The 18371-nt window shown below is 40.2% G+C and overlaps 1 long non-coding RNA gene across 1 annotated transcript in view; it reads right to left on the reverse strand.

The window, feature by feature from the left end:
• Positions 1–16213, reverse strand: part of LOC144293681 (uncharacterized) — a 35283-nt gene extending 19070 nt beyond the window's left edge. Inside the window, exon 1 of the long non-coding RNA XR_013360913.1 lies at positions 15889–16213. This is a non-coding gene — a long non-coding RNA (uncharacterized LOC144293681). The remainder of the gene's footprint in view (positions 1–15888) is intronic.
• Between the last annotated feature and the right edge of the window lie 2158 nt (positions 16214–18371).

The following is an 18371-nucleotide window of genomic DNA, read 5'->3' on the forward strand; positions in this document are numbered from 1 at the left end:
TCCTGAAAGCCAATGGGATTCTGTTCTTTTGAGTCCACTAGACGAATAAACAGACAAATAGTTATCAATTCTGCTCCTTGATTTGTTTGAGTGAAATACATGTCACATGGAACCAAATGAGGTGCCTCTCACTTATAAACTAAAATAGGGTAAAAGGAAAACAAAAGAAATATAAAGAAGATGCCTATACAAAATTAATACTCTGATGCCATGCACAATTCCTGAAGATGTTCCAAAATTTAGCTCTAATGTTTCTTGGTGCTGGAGTAAAGAGGAAATCAGGATTATTTTAAATATGTATTAATGACTATAATATAAATACATATTATTGCTCGGGAAAAAAAACGCAGGTCTTCCAGTTACTAATACCTGGAAGAAAATTTTCTGTAGGTCATCATAAAGCAAGTGCCATGTGAAATGGTAAACTTTATAGTCAAAAACTTCTTTACAGATATCTCTGAGTTGTAACTTTGATTCTCTTTGTGTGATGTTAACGTGGTACATGTGTGAATGTGATCTGAGCCAAAATAAAGATTTAAAGAATACGTCCATTGTTCTCATAATAGAGTCTGCTATATTTGAACAGAAGACCTTCAAAGTTCTAACTATTAAAAACTTTAAAGGTATATTTATGAGGTTGAACAAACAGCATTGGAAGGGTGAGTTCTAACAATAAAAAGAAAATACTTCATCAGGACACACTCTTTAATAAAACAGTTTTTTTTTTCCCCCAGAAACAACTTTCTGCTTATACTAATATGTAGACAAATGTGTGATTAGGGTTACCAGGAAGTTTTCATAGCATTCAAAAATGTAAGAATCCCTTTTAACATATTTGTCATCTCTCTCTCTACCTATCTATCATCAATCTGCATGGGGCAGAGAACTATATAGAGAAAAAATAGAGAAATAATTTTAACATTTAAACACAATGTTTAAACGCAGAAATAATTTCAGAGTTTAAACAAATAAAAATATTAGAATCTACGAGAAAAGGCTAAAACAATGCTAAGAGGTAAATTCATAGCCTTAAATGATACCAGTCTATATGAGGAAAGAATGAGATTTATTTAGTTATGACTTCAACATGATTAAAACTGTTTCCAGCCACAGAAAAGGAATGAAACTTTTTAGAGGCTTTACTAAAAACTAGTGGAACATTTATTTCAAATAACAAAAATAGTACTAAAAGTGGAAAAGGACAGACAAATCTCGAATACTAAATCAAAGATAGCAAATAATGAATTAAAAATGATAAAGCAAGTGCCATGTGATAATGTAACACATTACATAAAATCTGAGTGCAAAGATGATTTCATTTCTAAGAAATCTATTACTATAACACATACTAGATAAAATTAAAGATAAAAATAATGAAAATTGGCAATATTCAATGTGTTTTGGAGACAACTGTTAAATATAGGATATGGAGATAGAGGGATCTCCGATGCATATATTCAGGGGAATACACATGTATTTGCATGTATGTAATTGTATATACAGAGAGAAATGCGCGTATCCATCACTTTCTCAAATGCACACAACTCCCAACAGAAAAGCAAGCTGCTCTCAATCTGAAATGGAAATTGTTCAGGTGCCCAAACAATTAATAACACCAGCATAGAGAATAAAAATTATCAAAGATTACCATGATGTCACTAGATCTAAATGGGTGATGTGAGCCCGGCAGTAAGAGCATTAGCACAGGAACAAATCCAATTTAACTCGCATTATGGGCTAAATAAATGTTTGTATCCCCCACTTCCAAATTCATATGCTGAAATCCCAATTCCCAATAATTTGGTGTCGGGAGGTGGGCCAGGAGGCTAGAACCCCATGATGGGACTTAGTGCCCTTGTCGGAAGCAGCCAGAGAACTAGCTCTTTCTTTCTTGGCCAAGTGCGGATATGGTGAAAAAAGCAACCTGGAAACCAGGAAGAAGGCCCTTACCCAGAGACTAATCTGCCAGTAGCTTGACATTGGACTTCCCGGCCTCCGTAACTGTGAGAAATACGTGTTGTTTAAGGCACCAAGTCTACGATAGTTTACTCTAGCAACCTGGGCAGAGTAAGATGATTTAGTTGAGAATCAAGTCAGAAATGAAGTGAAAGATTCTGACCACAGATTCCAGAGAACTCAAAGTTTTTTTCCATCAAAAACTTTTCTGTATCCCTTTTCCTAAGTAACTCAGACACTTATTGTTAACCCAACCCAGAGCAGTTGACAGAATTGTGGATGGATGGCCAGTCCACCAGCCCATCCTTACATTTGCCAAAATGTTTCCCTTCAGACCCGGAGAGGAAAAAAATTATTAGCTTTTTTAAAAAATAAGTTCTGAAGCCTGGATGTCTTTTTTTCAGACACGGAAACCCGTTACATGGATCACTGCCATCATTAGGTTTTTATTTTCACTAATCAAGGACGAGATCTCCTATCATTTGTTCTAATAAAAGTTCTCTTCCATTTCTAAAATACATCTTCTGTTCATCAGGGAACAGATAAGAAACTGAATTATTTGCCAGATTTTTTGTTCTGACCCTAAAATATTGCACTGGTCAGAGTAATTAGCACTAACTGCCAAAACAAACAAACAATTCAACATTTCAAGGACTTCAAGATTTATTTCTCTTTCGTGTCACAGTCACAGTCCAATATGAATCAGGTAGCCTTTCTCCTTACTAAGGCTATTATATTATTGTGTAAATTATCTATGTGGGATAGGATTATAAATTATAAAAAATATATAAGCTACATAAAATATAAGTATAGTCATATGGCTTCCCCCCACCTGAAAGAGTGGTGGGATGAGATGATGAAGAGCTAATGGATGTTTCTTTGGTGAACACTAATGCAATCTCCTACACATCAACTCTTGGTTTAATAAGCTCTAAAATAAAAATAATAAGTTAATGATTCAATAAAACAAAGTATAACTTTGAGTGCCTTCCCAGCTCACTATATATCAGACAAGATGTCGTCTGTAGTCAGCATTGACTTACATGGGGTAAATGGCAGTATCTTCCTCTTATGAGCAGCCTTCTCAACAGTTACACATACTCAAGCTTCCATCAAATTTCTACCTTTAAGTAAGTTAAAAGCTAAAAAAATATTAAAACCTTTCTCTCCTTTCTCTTTTAAATTAAAAGCTAAAAAAATATTAAACCACTTAATTCTCTAGTTATCATCCCACCTACGGAGTGGGATATAATTAGCTAAGACATTTAGTCTTCTTATAAGCTAACTCTCAGCAACTAAGGGGAAGCCTTGCCTATTCTGTGAGTTATCAGTTGTGCATCCTTTAGACAGTATTTTTGTATCCACTTTAGAAACGAAGGCTTCTAAGACCAATCAATAACCCAGTTAGGATTATAGAACCAACACATGGAGATGTGTTGAGTCCAACTCATCTTTTTTTTTTTTTAATTTATTTATTTACGAGAGACACAGAGAGAGAGAGAGAGAGAGAGAACTCCTCGTCTTCTACTGTCAACATTGCATAGTAGGGAAATGATCTCACTATGATCTTAATGATGCCCTTACATTTTTCTCTTTTGCCTGGCTGCCCCTAGTGGTCTGGTGCCCCACCATCAGGGATAGCTATCTTCTCCGACTACTCATCAAAATTTTCCGTCCCATTCCTCTTGCAAAGAGCACTGATGCCAGCAAGACAACACACACACAAGTGCATGAACAAAAGCATAACAAAATCCGTCATCTTCAAGAGTAAATTTCACTTTAACTAAGAAACAAGGACCTGACATTCTGACACAGTAGAATTTGGCCTTAGACAATGCAATAATTTGAGCGACCTACAAATCCCACTAGGTAAGCAACTATCCGTGCTGTCTCTTTAGGGGACATATCCTGAATATTAATGATTATCACATTCTCATTAAATAATTATATGGATTACCTAACCCCAACATTATGGTAATTTTTCTTAGGTCATATAATAAACAGTAGTACTGGCTAAACATTTTAAATATATTTCCTAAGAGAAAATTAAATTCATGAAACACAAAAATTACAGAGCTGCTATCAAATATTTAGATGTTTAATTCATGGTAAACTTAAATCAACTAACCTTGCGTATTTAGACTTTTCCAATGTAATTTAAAAACCTGGCTGGAGCCGTAAAAATAATTTTCCATGTTAAATTATGCTTTTATTATAACAGAAGCATCATGCAAAAGTTCATCAGAACTGTTATTTATATGAGGTGTAAAATTTTACCAAGTCTTATAATTATATTATAATGTGTTACTGATATTAATAGATGTTTTTATCACTGCCAAATTTTTTAATGTAATTCATATATTAAACTGATACCATTTTTATATAGTCTGACGGGCTGCAGGGTATCACGCAGCCCATGCAGTTTGCATTGCCACCATTAGATGGCAATAGTTGTTTCTCTATAATTCACAAAAGCATTTGTTTACTTTTAACACTTCCTTCTGTAGTGTGGAAAGGGCATGCGTCAATTCACTTCAAAAGTCATCCTGCTTTAATGGCAGCTTGCAAAAAGAGAAACAAAGGTGTTAAAGAATGGATTCAAAGTAAGATCGAACGGATTCGGGTTTTTAGAAGCCCCAAATCACTGAAAACATTCTGGTATACTTGGTTTTCTTCCCTTATGGAACGTAACATAAAAACAGTTAAATCAAACTTGTATGAACATAGATATTAAAATTTTTTTCCTAGATTCTTCTGTTTTCAAAATTCTGGTAATATCTGGTAAAATCAATCCCAATCTCTCCTATTTATTACTCTGTGTCTTTAGTGTTCCCTCTTCAGCACATATCCCGACACCTGGGTGACCCTGCTCCAACCTAAAGACAGTATGTAAGGACAATTCGAGTTTATAATTCAAGGCTTACTAGTTTTTTTTTTTAAGATTATATTTATTTATTCATGAGAGAGAGAGAGAGAGAGAGGCAGAGACACAGGCAGAGGGAGAAGCAGGCTCCATGCAGGGAGACCGATGTGGGACTCGATTCCAGGACTCCAGGATCAGGCCCTGGGCTGAAGGCAGACACTCAACCCCTGAGCCACCCAGGCTGCCCAGCTTACTAGTTTTTAATTCTTCAATGGTTAATAGGAGTCTTTAACCAAATAGGTTATTCATTTTCTCAAACCAAAGCACGTGCATGGACACACACAGTTTCCTACTCCTTCTGTAATAGTAGCTGCAAATAAAAATGTCATAGTCTTCTACTATAGTTAGAAAAGCTTATTGAATTTCATTATGACTGTATCCCAAAACACATGTTTTCTCAAAAGATTTTATTGGTTTGAGAGAGAGAGAACACGAAAGGGGGGAGGCACAGAGGGAGAGGGAGAAGCAGGTTTCCCGCTGAGAAGGGAGCCCCACGTGGGGCTCGATCCCAGGACCCTGAGATCCTGACCTGAGCCAAAGGCAGATGCTTCCCCCACTGAGCCACCAAGCACTCCAAAACACATTTATTATATTCGATATGGAACCATATTGCTAATGTTACTAATTAGTATTAATAACATAAGATCTTTATTATGTAAGAAAAGTTTATGATCTCAGACTTGGGCAGAAACTTGAGCTCCTATTCTGGAGGGTAGAGACCACGTCTGCCTTATTCACCATTATACTGTGGTCAGCGCGGTGCCCGGCACATAGTAGGCCCTAATAAATGTTGGTGGACAAGCTAAAGGGGAATTGGTCAGGCTCAGTTTCCAGAACAGTGTACAATTTACTGAATATAGTCATTGAACTCAAATGGAAGTAGATTTGAAACCTAGCTCGAGACCAGCCATATTAAGCAATAAATTGACATAAATTGATTTTTACCATTCTAACATTTATTCGTATTAGCATTCGTGGAACTTCGATTTCCTCATAGGAAAGACTGAAAGAAATAATGTGTGTAGAGCCCCGGATATAATAGGTATTCAAATGGTGACTAGTGTTATTTCTTACAGACAATTACCATAATTGATTATCCTGAATCCTTATAAAAAGAATTTATGTAGACCACTATTTTTTTTTCCTTGAAAAGCAGCAAACTAGGACCCTTCGGCATTACTTTATCCCCAACATAAATTCACGGCGCCCCTTAGTTCTGATTCTTACAAATCCAAGTCTAAAGTCCAGTTTTGCCACCACAGAGAAACCAAACTGAAGGAGGAAAGCCTTGAGGAGGACAACACCTGGATACGCGAGCATTTAGAGATTCTGTGTCAGTGCAAGTCAAATCAGCCTCTGCACCCCTGACTCTCATAATAGCTCATAAGTAGCCAGCATGGCAGGCTGAGCCCTCAAATGGCACCAACACTCCCACTACGTGGGGCACAGCTCTGTGTAATCCTGACCCTTGGAGTGTGGGCAGGACCCATGAATGTGAAGAGTGGTCGCTCCCCTGTTTAGATTAAGTTATACAAGACTGTGTTGTGACAGACGGGCGAGAGCTATTCCAAGCAGCAGCAGATTGCACTCCTGCTGGCCCTGAAGAAACAAACTGCCATCTTGTGGAAGGCAGCACATGGCAGGGAAAGGTCTGCAGTCTGTGGGAGCTGAGGGCCCTGGTCCTACGGTCCCAAGGAGCTGGGTTCTGCAGCAACCAGTGAGCTTCGAGGACAATCCCCCCAAGCCTCGGAGGAGCCCCCAGCTCTAGCAGACACCTGGCTTTCGACCTACTGATAATCTGAGCACAAGTCCTTACTAGGCCATACCTGGCTTCCTGCCGAACAGAACTGAGTGGGTTTAACCCCTGAAGTTGTGGGGATTTGTTAAGCAGGAACAGTAAACTAGCGCAGATCTCTAAAGAAATGTCTAGGTTATTGAAACATCTAGAAATTCAGTAATGGTAGGAGATACGGGAGGGGACTAGCAAGTCTGACCTGGGACAAAGGAAAGATCATTAACAGGAGTCAAAAAAACAATGTTCAGCTAAACACAAAAACATGAAACAACAACAAAAACCCTATAGTTAAACTTGATCTGTCGGCCTCTGGTGCTGGTGACTAGCTAGTTAGGCCGTAGCATCTTCTCTACCCGCTGACAGGGTAGGGATGCAGCCTACAAGCCACCCAACTCACGGAGTTCATTCCAAAGCTGTACTTTGCAAACTGAACATTCTGCTAGAATTTGGCTTTGATATAAATCAGTGCTCTGGGAAGAAATTATGGTGATCAGTGAAGTCTGGTATTTTGGTCTATTTGATAATTAGTCATAGTTCCCATTGTAAAAGAATAAATTCAAATTCTCTGGAAGCCAAGTCTTCTCCGGGCTGGTATTACCAAAGGATTTCATTCACTTGTAATTTTCAATGAAGTAGCACTGGGATTTCATCAACAAAGTGCGTATTTTCTTGTCCAGAGGAGGCACCTCCCAATACTCCCATAAGATGTTCGGCAAACTGTGAAATATAATTTTGCCACACAGGTTTTTAATCAGATGATAATTAGCCTGAGGACCAAACACTTCCATAAGGCAACTGTATTGATCTTCTTGTTCTTTAAGATTTTATTATTGGTTTTGTTTTTGTTTTTTATTATTTATTTAGAGAGAGGGAGAATTGTAAGCAGACTCCAAGCTGGGCACAGAGCCCCACACAGACCCTGAGATTATGACCTTAACCAAATCAAGAGCTGGATACTTAACTGACTGAGCCACCCAGGCACCCCTGATTTTCTTGGTTCTGGTATTTCGGGTGGTTTGGGCATTACCTTCCAAATATTCCTGAGAAGCCAATGTTTTGAAAGTAAATGTATAAGATAAAGACACGGTAGTGTCTTCTGGTAATTTATTAAAACTTTCTGTCCTCTTGGTGATTACCTTTGGGGCTTCAAGTACGTAAGTTTGTTTGAAATACACGAGCTGAAAATTGAGCAGCAAGGTTGGAAATCTCAATCGAAGCTAACATTTACTCAAGTCTTTTCCATGTGTCAGGTACGATACGAAGCCTTGCACCTGGATCATTTTCTTTAATCCTCAAAACAACTTTATGACTTTAGCCATTAAGCAGAAGAGGAAACCAAGGCATAGAAAGATTAAATAACTTGCCCGAATTTGTAAAGCTAGGAAACCATGGAGCCAGGAGTCAAACCCAAGAAAACATACGCCAGCTACATAACACACCATACTTGCTAGATAGGATATTGTCTAAACGGGGGATACATAACATATAATCAATAATTAAGAGTGTTATCTATGGTCTAATGACGAAATATATCTAACTTTTAATTAGCCAGGTTTATAAAATTGAAAGAACACATTCCTGTAGCTGGGACTAGTAGGTTGTATTCCAGCTCCAGATTCCCCCAAAGTCACTTGCTTCTTCCCTCAGCTATCATGCATATTTCTACATGAATCTTCTGTGCATACACAAATATGTGTTATATATATTCTTTTACACCAATTGGGCATTTACACACTGTTCTGAATCTTAAGTTTTTTTCACTTAACAACGTGCCTTGAAGATTGCTCTGTATCAGCACCATAGATCAAGGTTTATCTGCCTCTGCTTGGACACTTATTAACTTATCACCATGAGAACCAGTAGAATTCTTTGAAGGAGCAGTTCCTCCTTTTTCAAGGCTGCCAAAGAAAACAGGAGAGGGGAAAAAAATCTTTTTTCTCCCTTTCCCACAGTATGGTTTTATAATTTTCATTTTACAGAGAGGAAAAAGAGGACAGACAAGTCACGAGACGAGGTAGGAGTCTGCTCTTTCTTATGTTAAAATTATCTCTGAGGGTAGCATGACAATTTTTAGTTTCAAGGAAGACTTCCATTTGTTTTATGAACGTTTTCCATTCTTATACTTCCATTTGTGGCATTAAAAAGGCACATTCCAATTAGTCACCAGAAGAGTAAATAAAAAAATATTCTCTTTATCCCATCTGCAACAAATCCAAAATTGGAACACCATGCTCAGCACAAATCTTCTGGAAATCTTACACACATTGTATTATTTTCTATCCAATAACTGTGTGCATGTGTGCAATGCCATATCCAATAATTTGAATAGGGCCTTGAGGGGACTTTTTTTTTTTTTTTAACCTTTTTTCCTGTTTCACTGGCTCTTGTTCATTGTGACCTTATCCCTCACGTGTTTTGTAACTTTGAATTTGGACTCACGTTGAATGACTACGCTATGTAGGTGGAATTCAGTGAGATCCCTGATAACTGGGCATCTCTCCAGGGAATATTTGCTTTTACTACCAACCTGGAACCACGTAATAGTTACTTGCCTAGGTTGGAGTTCCCTATAGACCATGTAGGCCAGTGAAAAATGAACCCCAACCCCCCAATTACTTCTACCTAGAACTCACAGTAAGACTGATAAGTTATTGTTTCTCTTTGCTGATAAGCACATTTTACAAATCTGGCATTCTCTGGGCATGTAGCCTTTCTTGGCTCTCGGATTTATGTGGAGTTTCAACTCAAAATCTCTCTTCTGAGTGCTCTAAGAGCTGATTTCCTGTCCTATATGTAGCTGCAAAAAGCTAAGGCTTTGGGGCACATAGGGATCAGAACTTAACAGGGATGATTTCAGGTGTTTGGATCTTTCATTTTGTTTCTTATTCCCTAGATTTGTTCTTCTCCATTTTATAAGCCGAGCTTTGCATTTAAAAAGAAGCGTATTACATTTTATAAAACATATGTAAGGGATTTTGGGCTGCAAAAAAATTTAAAGTAATGCAGTTATATGTCTAGAAACAGAAGATTCAGAAAGTCTCCAGTCTACTTTTTGCGTGAATCTGTTGAATCCTGGGTATCAGATGAACCTCTGAGAGTATGTTACTGTGCCCCTTGAAAGAAAGTGATCATAAACATTGTGCACCAGACGAGGGAAGGGTGGGAATATGAGGGAGGTCAAGAATTGAAGAGGAGTTTTGTGTATAGTCTTGAGGAAGGTTTGGGATTTGAAGTCATAAGGTTACCCCAAGTTTGCATTATGGCCTCACCACAGCCTTCAGGCCTTGAACAAGCCATTCAACAACCTTCGAGTGGGGAGAATAGGTCTTAGCCCACAAAGTTATTTTAGAAACTCAATGGAATAACTTATGAAAAAATTATCTGAATACTCACTTACATGAACTGAATTTCAGTAGTTGTCCATGTGTGAGCACTAGGTGATGACTTAGAGGATTTCAGGGCTAATCAAGGGGAAAAATATGACCACAAGGTGGCAGTGATATATAACCAGCTTTACTGGGTGGTGTGTGAGAGATTGCATGAGAGATGAGAGGGAAAGCCCTTCCTGGAAGGGGACTGTCCAGAGACAACAGGGTGGGGTCATCACCCCAAGGGAAGGAGGCAAGGAAATCCCTGGGGAGAAGGGGAATCGAACAGGGGGCTCACAGGTCTGGGTGATGCCGCTCAGCCTCCAAGTGGGGAACCTCTTGGTCAGAAATTTGCAAGGGGCAGCAGGGGTTGGCAGCTTTCTACAGCCCCACAGTTTGTCTATCTATGGCTGGAAGGTGATGTGCGCAGTTTCAGGGAGTACACAACGCACGCAGTCGCTAAATAGCTAAAAATACGTCCACTTGGGCTGAAATTGAAAACCACTGGACATGTAAACATTGGAGTTTGACACTGCCAGGATTTGAGCTAATGGTCCTAGCTTGCCATGAAGAAGACACAGTGTCAGGGCCAATATACAGGCGCCATCTTCAACTTATTTATCTAACACATGTGGACGGACCTGCGCACACACGGCCAAGATGCAAGTTGTCATCCTAACATCCCCTACTGGTGATTTTTCATTTGTTACCCAGATTTGTCCTCCTCCCTTCTCTGCCCTCTTCTGTCCACCAGGAAGATGACTACACACTCCCCTAGGCCTCCGGGTCCTCGAGTTCTGTTTGGCACTATCAGGAGATTATGCTGGAAAAACAGGAAGACTGGGATATTATTCTTTTTGTTCCTCTTTGCCCCACTGCTTTTGGCAGTAGCTGCTTTGTACTGTTAGAGCTCTTGTCCCTGCAGTGCCTTCAGGACAACTCCAACCCCCATCCTTCTCTTGTGACCTAGCAGTGGTTCTGGTATCCTGTTTTTGCTAATCCCGGACTGCATCATCCTCATTCACGGATTCCCTAAAATCAGCACATGGTCCCTCACTGAACTCTCCTCTGTTAAACCTTGGAGTGAGCCATCTCAAAGCTAGAATTCCTTCTCAAATCCGCTTAAATAATGTGTCTGCTGACAAAGGGCAAGCTTCTTACTCTTTAAGCACTATAAGCTGTATATACAGTTTAAGATTTTTTAAAAATTTTTAATTAGATAGTATGTTCACATGGCTCAGAAAAATGAATAACTATAAAAGTAAAAAAAAAAAAAAAAAAAAAAAAAACTCCTTGCCTTCCAACATTGTCCCTCATCTAGCCAGAAAGAACCTCCTTCCCTTCTACATATACATGTCTATTCTTGGATTCTATGGATCTTTCCAGAGTCATGCATATTCAAGAAGATGAACATTTAGATTTTTATTTTCACTTACTTTACACAAAAGGTATATTAAATATACTGTTCAGACATATTTTTCCCCCCACTGTATAGTTCCTACAAATATTTTTTAACAGATACATAGCACTCCACTATAAAAATTAGGCCTAATTTGTAGCCACTCCTTATTGGATTTTGAGTTGATTCTAACCGTTTGCTCTTATGTAAAAAATGTTTCAGTGAATAAATTTGAACCTACAGCATTTAGCATATGTGCAAGCATATATGCAGAATATATTTACAAAGTAAAGTTGCTGGGTCAAAGGTTATATGCATTTACAATTTTGGATAAATATCGTCAGATTCCTTCATAAATGTCATACTAACTCACACCCCCCAGCAGTGAAGAGTGCTTGCTTCCCTACACCCCGCCAAGGTAGGGTGTCCTAATGCTTTCTCCTATAGATCTCTCTGGCACCGTCTCCAACTCCCGACAGTGGGGCAGGAAGTTTGCACAGGATTGAAGAGAGCAAAAGAAAAACACCCAAGGTGAAAAAGCAAAATTAGCTTTAACAGGCTTACTTGAAATACTAGATGAAGAGAAGGGGTTATAAACCACTCTTTGGAATGATCCCCACTACAGTGTCTCACTGATTTTCTGCTTAATAACCTCATGTTTATTCCCCTAAAATGTCTCATTTTCATACCCACCAAAGAGCAACAATCAGTGAGGCAGAATTTTTTTCAAAGGGCCTTTTTCTTTTCTGACGAGTGGCCCCAAACTCCAAGGAACCTAAACAAAATCATTAGTCCTTGGGGAAACATGCATCAATTCCTTTCCTTGCTTATCTCTCCAGAATATTGGTCACAAAAGCTTCATTTCCCTAGCTCAGAGCTGAAATATCTGGCTGGTAGTACTGGTGGTCCCAGGAGAACTGTTGCAAGGCAAGGACAGGGAAAGAACAATCCTTTCCCTCTTCTAATGTGTTCACTAGTTAACCTTCTGGATGTGATTAAAAGGTTACTGAAACATACTAAATTTGTCCCTATCCTGATTCCTGATTTTTTTTCCTTTTTTTTTTTTTTTTTTTTGGCTGGCCAGCATGAATATTGCAGACTATCAAAAAATATTTTAGCTAATAGAAGGCAGAGTGTGCTGGTAAAGGTTGAAAACCTACTCTCCAGAAAAAAAAAAAAAAAAAAAAAAAAGGACCCACATTTTAGTATATGTCAGTTTCTGTGGTATAAATATTCCCTCGATGATCAGCTTTAAAGCTACCAATGTGACGTCACTAAATGCAGGACTGGGAAGAGATCTACAGCAGGACCCCATGACAGAAATGTCATCGTGCAGACTTAATAGACGTACGTAACTTCAAGGGCTTAAATAATAACAAATTATAGTAAAATAATTAAGGACTTCTAATGTTCTAAGTATCTCCTATCTTTGTTTCTAATATAATTTATTCAGTTCTATTTCTATTATTTAATTTTTAAGTGTGTGTGTTTAATTGCCAGCTTGTGAAATTCTTGAGCGCTTACCGGGTGGCTCTCCTAAGCCAGTAGAAGCTGCTAAAAGGGGAACAGCGCAGGAGAGACACCCAGAAGCAAACTACTGGAAGAAGATTCATTTATTCGTGGACTTCCCAATAATTATAATCGTCACCATAACACTGGGAAAGACAGTTGCCTCTCCAAATCCAATTTTCCTTTTTCTTTCTTAACTACAGAATTTTGATTTTAAGCTTGACAATGCTTAAAATCCGGTCAAAACACACGTTACAGCTTACCTTAAAGAAAAGGGAAGGCATGTAACTCTGCTCAGGACAATGTTATTTGGGCAAAAGCTGTTCACCGGGACTCGGAAAAGTCTCATTAAAACAGCAAGGATTCAGCTGGCCTTGACCATTTTGCATATTCCTTTTTCCTTCTCTACCTGTGATCGGTAAGATAGGGCAGCCATCGGGAGCATGAGGTGTTCTGAGGATATAAGCTTCTGCTAAGCACAGCAAAGCAGGAAATAAAAGTATTCTAAAGATATTAATACAAAAAAAGTCAACATGCCAGGCCTGAACAGCCTATCTCTGGATTCCATCATACACGAGAGAAAAGTTCATGTATTTTTAAGCCGCTTATTTTTAGGTCTTTGTATCTGGCAAATGGCACTCCTAACTGGTAGTGTAGTTTGGATTTATGGAGTGTGTGGTAGGTTCTAGATACAGGTCACCCCAGAAAGGTAACACCTTTCTGTGCAGGTTAGACGTACCTAGTTTGTGATTTTTATAGCCTCATTTGTCGTCGGAAGAATTGATTAAATTGATAGATGTTCATACCCCTCCATTCAGCAGAAAATAATTATTCTGAGATTGGGTCATCCCTTCACACTATAGAGGGTACTAACTCTACTTCTGCTCAAAGTAGTATTAACAATTATAATTAACAGTGTTGCATTTGAATTTTAAACGCTAACTACTCAATTCACTGTTTGCTGTACAGTAAATATCAAGTCACAACGACAAGAAGTAAATACAGAAAGCACCGTTTTGATGTTTGAAAGCTGCTTACAAAGATTGAACTGAGGTTACGCTGTTCCATTTTTCCAGACAGCTTCAAAAACTTCTAAAAAATTATGTTATTAAATTAGACATAATATTCTGACATGGAGTCCTTGGGAACGCAGACACAAGAAACTTACATTTCTAGTTCTAGCTCCTTCCAAGGAGTCTATGACAGCACCTCAAAATATAACAACTCCTTTAAATTGGCTCCTAGGAGGAACATTTGATTATCAGAAGAATGAAGCCTTTGGCACGCTTGTCAATCATATCTATTGTTGTATCCTGTGAAGAAGGGTAATCAATTCTGAATAGTATCTCTTAAGGAGAAAGCTTTTATTATAATAAGGCTTTTCTGTAAATGTAACTTGTAAAAAAAAAATCTCGCTTTTTCTTTTCTGAAGTCTTAAGAGGGCTCTTCTGGGATTGTTCAAGCTATAGTCCATCTTTTATTTTTTATTTCTTTTTTTTTTTTTTTTTTTTCTAAAATTAAAGTTGAAGGGTTTTGGCTTTTGTTTGGTATTTCAAGTCTTCAGGATGAAACCATTGATAGTTTTCTGTGCCTAAAGCCATCACCAAATTATTCTCAACGTCTTCAGCTTCACTCAGCACCATGTCTGTCTTAGAGCAGGGATGAAAGGATCCTGAACAGAGTAGAGTTTCTGCAAGAGATGTAGGGATGTGTTCTAAGACACTTTTTTTTTTTTTTTTTGGACTACCATGACTTTTTTTTTTTTTTTTGAAGATAATCTCTACTAAGTTACCTCTATTCCTCAGTGTATTATAATTAAAGAGAAAAAAATCTGGGAGTTCATGGCACATTTTTCTCCTTTATATTCCACTCCCCTCACTGAATTGTGAGAATTATCAGGAAGTAAATACCCACATACATATCCAAGGATTTAGGTAATAGGTTGTACTGTTGATGATAAAAATCGACAAGTTCTAGGTGTGTATGCGCTAACTACTTTTCTTACATAAACTGGTATATACGACAATGGGATGTTATTCAGCCACAGAAAAGAATGAGATCTTGCCATTTGCAAGCACATGGACGGAGCTAGAGTATAATGCTAAGCAAAATAAGTCAGAGAAAGACAAATATCGTAGGATTTCACACTTCTGTGGAATTTAAATTAAAAAAAAAATGAACAAAATAAAAAGAGAGAAACACCCAAACACAGACTGTAAACTGTAAAGAACAAACCCATGGCTCCCAGAGGGGAGCTGGGCAGACGAGGTGACATCGGTGAAGGGGATTCAGAGCACACTCCTCATGCTGAGCCCCGAGAAACGTAGAGAACTGCTGAATCACTACATTGGCCATCTGAAGCCGAGTAGAGACACTACTAACTATATTGAGCTAGAAAAAAAATACAAATAAAAATAAATAAATAAATAAAGTGCACAGTTATGTTTCTGGGCCCCTTCACAAGCAGAAGGTCTGGAGGGTTCGAGAGAGCTCCTGGGTCTAAGGCTGTGCCTTTTGCGTTTCCCTGGGTCTTCCACAAAATGCCTCGTCCTAGGCCCAAACTAGAAAGTCACTGACTGGGAAGGTACGAGGAGTCTTTACTCGCTGACACACAGGATTTCCCTCAGAGCTCACGACACGCCCGAGGCGGTCACGGTCCGTGGCCTCCTTTCACAGCTGAGGGAACGAGCACCCCGCCTCGGCCACCAGATGGCAAAGCCCAACCGCCATCAGCGTGTGGCCCCCAGGTCTCTGACCTTTGACCTCGGAGCTTCCGTGTGGACGGGAGCAGGCGTGCAACGTGTGCGTGCGGAGCTCACAGTGGAGCTCTGGGCCTGCAAGGCCCACACAGCCCTTTGGAAGCACTCGGACTCCAAGACGTCCCTGGCGTGGGGACCGCGGGCCTCAGCTCCTCAGCCTCCACCCCAGAGCCACTCACCTGAATCTGAGGGCTCCTCACCTGCAAGGGAGCAGCACCTGGAGGCACTAGCTGTTTTGACCGCAGGGAAAGGAAGAAAGGGCGTGAAGAACGGAACAGTTTGGAGCAGTGACCAGCGTCTGCCAAGGGAGGCCTGTGAGGGGCCGGGAGATGGCCCCGGGCAAGGCGCGAGCCTGAAGAGAAAGCCGGAAGGCCTCCGTGGGTTCTAGCTCACCTCGCAAACCCTGAGGCCCTTGGGGCTGAGACACAGCCACGGCCCCCCCGGGGCACATCTGGCTTTGCAGCTGGATTACTAACAGCCGCCCTGGGCCTTGAGGCGAAGTTTTAAGATCATTAAAATGTAATAGTGACCCCACCCGTAACAACACAGCACAACGCCAGAGATCCTGTTCGGAAGTGGATTCAAACCCTTTCGGGTCTTGCTTGTGAACCTGCCTCCCCAAATGCAGAAAATCATGCTCCTAACACAGGCTGGCGGGTGTTTGGAGACGCTCGAAGCTGCACAACAGGAAGACCGTGAAGCAAGCCAGCGGCACATTTTCTGCAGAGGAAAGTTACTCCCGGCCCCAAGGCTGCTGCAGGCCGACAGCCTTGGCCACAGGCCTCTCCTGGCGGGGCCACAGCCTAGTGGCTTCATGGATGCTGCGTTGCTCTTCTATGGCCTCTCCAACCCCTTACCACAAACACGGTGGTATAAATAAATAAATAAATAATAAATAAATAAATAAATAAATAAATAAATAAATAAATAATCAAGTTACCAGCAGTCTTGTCGGTTGGAAGCCTGACACAGACTTTCCTCAGGCCTCACTGAGCTACGACCAAGATGTTGGCAGGGCTGCTCTCTGCAGTGGAAGCTGTAGATGGAAAGCCATCTCCTTACCTGTTCCAGCTTCTAGAAGTACCCCTCTACCTTGGCTCACGGCCCCTGCTTCCACCAGCTTCTAAGATGGTCACACTGCATCTCTCCAACCTTTCTTCAGTCCTCACATGTCCGACTATGGTCGAGAAGTGTTCTTAGCTTTTAACGACACGTGATTAGATTGGGCCCACCTGGATCATCTCCCCCCAGAGCCAGGCAGTGCCCATCACACCTGCGAAAGTCTCTTTTCACCACGGAAGGGGACATAACGCACAGGCTCCACAGATTAGGACATTGGCATCTTTGAGGGCTGTTATTCTAATCACAGGTGGCCAAGGTGGAAATATTTTGACTAGCACTGCAATGGTCACTCCCCATGGGGCAGACAGGAAGGTCACTGCTGAGAGAGCCTGGCGGGGCCTCATCTCCGAGTGACTCCAAGATGAATCTTCTCGTAGCAACCTTAGTGATAGCAAGTTCAAAAACAATCAACACTTGCCAGTGGACTCTAGCTGTGAGCAAATGTCACAGCCCTGGGAGAAATAAGATTGGACGAACTGGATTTGCTGCTTCAACGTGCAAATTTTTCGACATACGTCTGAAACGGTCCTGAGTTGAGGGGAGGGGTACATTCACGCAAGCCATCGCATCCATTCCAGGGCCACCCCAGGACGAGACCGAGCCGTCCCCTTTGCTGCCCAGTGCTGTGGTCCCTGCCACAAAGGTTCTGGCCGGTGAATGGTGTCTGAGCCCAGCAGGGGATGGGAACTCACTGCTCATTTGAATTCTGCACGGTTGTAATTGTTTGAAGGCTCTTCCCACCACTGTGCTGAAATAAGCCCATCTGTCATGCTCACATATGGCTCTCAGTTCTCCTTTTGGGAACCACACAAGCAAAAATTTAATTCAGCTCCTACTTGCTAGCTGGTTTTTGAGGGGGCCTCGAGAGCCATTCTGGACCACCATATAGACCAGTTAAAGAAGCCAATTCTCCTAGTCTCCAGTCGAGTCAAGGAAACAAGAAATAATAATAATTTAGCTTATGTAACGAGGAATCACTTGTGAGAACAATTAAGAGAGAGATGACGTAATAGAGGCACTAAATTATTTTTGATTTGTTATAATCTCCTTAGTTAGATGTGTCACAGGGGAAGAGAATTCCACAACACGCTTTCAGCCAGCCCGATTAAACTTGCAATTTATTTCCAAAATATTAAAAAATCATCTCACTCTTCCACTTTATGATTTAAAATTACAGTAGTTTGCTTTATTTTTTCTAACTCACCTTAAAATAATCTAAATAACATTGCCTATGTTATTTAGCTCACGGGTGTCTTCCGGGTGTCTCCACCGGTTAAGCATTCAGTCCTTTTGATTTAGGCTCAGGTCACGATGATCTTGGGATTGTGAGATCGAACCCCACATTGGGCTCCAGGCTGGGCATGGATCCTGCTTAAGATTCTCTCTCTCTCTTTCCCTCTCCACCCTCCACCCTCAAAAGACATAATGTTATTCTGTCAACAAAAAGAAAGAATTTTAAGGTTGAAATTCTAAAGCAATAGAAGAGATAAGGGTCAGGTAGGTATGAAGCAGATGTTTCTGTGTTCAGACATATTTTTCT

The sequence above is a fragment of the Canis aureus genome, chromosome 22, assembly GCF_053574225.1.
Source record: "Canis aureus isolate CA01 chromosome 22, VMU_Caureus_v.1.0, whole genome shotgun sequence".
Taxonomy (NCBI): Eukaryota; Metazoa; Chordata; class Mammalia; order Carnivora; family Canidae; genus Canis; species Canis aureus.